This window comes from Montipora foliosa, chromosome 10 (assembly GCF_036669935.1).
Source record: "Montipora foliosa isolate CH-2021 chromosome 10, ASM3666993v2, whole genome shotgun sequence".
In the NCBI taxonomy this organism is placed as follows: domain Eukaryota; kingdom Metazoa; phylum Cnidaria; class Anthozoa; order Scleractinia; family Acroporidae; genus Montipora; species Montipora foliosa.
The window spans coordinates 38,214,303-38,216,802 of record NC_090878.1 but is presented as its reverse complement, the minus strand read 5'-3'; positions in this window follow the sequence as shown (position 1 = coordinate 38,216,802).

The following is a 2,500-nucleotide window of genomic DNA, read 5'->3' as shown; positions in this document are numbered from 1 at the left end:
TAGCAATTTCGGAAATTCTCTTAATTTCGAACAACAAAATTTGATTTTCGGAAAGACAAGAAAACAAAGTACGATTTTAAGAAAAACTAAAGTGCCCCTTAAGAGCTTTCATAGCTTCCGTAGGTTCCTCAATTTTTTTGACTAATTGCCACCATAAATGACAATCATTCGAATGTAACAGTACACGAGAATGACGACAAAACATGAAACAAAATTTGGGAAAAGAAAGACACCCCGGTCCCGGCCCCGCGTTTTGGCTACTACTTCATCCTTATGGCTTTTTTTTCTCCTTCATTACTTTTTTTTTTTGTAAATATGCCATTAAATTGTAACAAATAAATAAATAAACTACAAACCTCTATCGGATCTGTTTGCATAATTCTTGTTGAACGTATCGGGTTGCAGCTTTCCGCAAGTTTTCTCTTCATGGTCAATTTCATGTTCAGTCCCTCAACTGTTGTGTTTTGTCATATTGATGAATCCTTCGCCAGCCGTGAATTGCACAGTAAAATTTTTACCCAGGAAGCTCCACTCACGCGAAAGTGGTTTTCAGGGAGGTCTTGCATCCGAGTTAAATTGGAATTTAGAAATGCTGGTTTTTGAGGAGAGGGAAAAACCGGTGAACCAGGAGAAAAACTTCTCGTAGCATAGTAAAGAACCAACAACAAACTTAACCCACGTGTGGCCACGACTTTGGAATCGAACCCGGGCTACAGTGGTGGGAGGCAAGTGCAATCACCACTATGCTTTCCCTGCTACCCATCGTCCATAATCAAACGGGCGTCAGTTAATACGTGTATTTTCGTACCCATTTCCCTTTGTCGGAGTAGGTTAAGAGCCTCAAAGATTGGAGCTTCAATATGTTAGCTAATCTAACGATCATAAAGAATATCATCATAAAATACGGCTCCGATCTGCTTTTTGCAAAGAATGCAAGATAACGAAAATAGCAAAGCCTGCACCTATTTATACCCAAGGCATACCCTAAGCAAATAAAGTTTACTGAATTACAGGGACAGAGACTAAGATGTGCTCAGCGTGAAGAGAGTCGCCGTCAAATGACCTTCGGAGACCGTGAACGAAACAATGACATCTCCGTGAAATTTAGGCGAAAAACGAGGCGATAATTACGGATGATGCCATCTAATGTGAATCAAAAGGATGTTTTGCCAATACGGCTTCAGGATTGAGCCATACAGTGCTGCTCCTTAATTTAAGCAGGTTTAAGGGACGGACCATTATTTTTTTGGTTGGGAGGGATGGAAAATCTTGAACAAAAAACATTGTTTGCAAGGACAAAAAAGCCCAAATAAATTGTTTGCAAGAGACAAAAAGGGAAAATAACTAGTTTGCAAACCAAAGAGATGAGTGCTGAACTGTATTTGATTTCTGTAATCAAACTTTTTTTTCTCATTTATTTATAACAATGAAAGGTCACAACACAACAAAACTGTTTGAAAGAAACTAGATGGGTTAATTCACGGACAATAAACTATTAGATTTTAATTCAGTCATTCGTTAAATGCGTAATAAACCGTTATAAAATACATAATGCAAGTTTCCAATGGCTAATAACCAGATTGAAGTTGTCCATTAATTATGCGAACTACAATAAACCTATGGCCACAGTTTCAAGAAATAAGAAAAGTGTGACACCTTTGAGTTCAGTGACAGTGAATAGAACATACACTTACATTTCAAAACATGTAATAAAAAAATACAAACAAAAAAATTGTTTTCAGGGATCAATGTATCTAGACAAAAAATTGTTTGCAAAGGCACCAACACATAAAAAAATTGTGTGTGTTGAAACAAATTCATCCCCCAACCTCCAAAAAATAATGGTCCGTCCCTTATGAAATTAATTACACTTGTCAGAGGTTTGTCGATATATTGACATGCGGGATAAGTGTCACGTGACATCGAGAAAGCCATGCACGCAAAGTCAATAGCCCTTTTCACGGTTAGCTTTTCTCATTTGTATTACAATGTAATATAACGTGGATGCGAGGCAATTTCGGGTTAAAACTAGAAAATAGCCCGAAATTGCCTCACATACATGCTAGGTTATATTGTAATACAAATGAAATAGATCAGTCACCTCATGCAATCATCGCAGCCTACACAGAATTGGTCAGTGCCAAAGACGATCGGTGTAATTTTCCTTGTTCAAATGACATACTCAAGTCTTGAATGGGTCAGCGTACTGCGACATGATATGCAGTGACACGGCAAACGGTCCAGCTTACCGTACATTGCTTCAGTGACGTTACAAACGGGTCAGAGTAGTGTGAAATGGCTTATTTTATCTGCAAATCGTTAATCGTAAAGTGCAATGGTCTAGTGTAACATTGATCAGCTTACCGTAATGTGAAACGGTTTAGCGTTACCCTAACCTGCGATCAAGCGTACTTTTCTTGAGACAGGGCGCTAAAAAGTACCTTTTCGCACCATGTCAAAGGAAAAGTACGCCTGATCGCAGGTTAGCGTTACCCCAAAT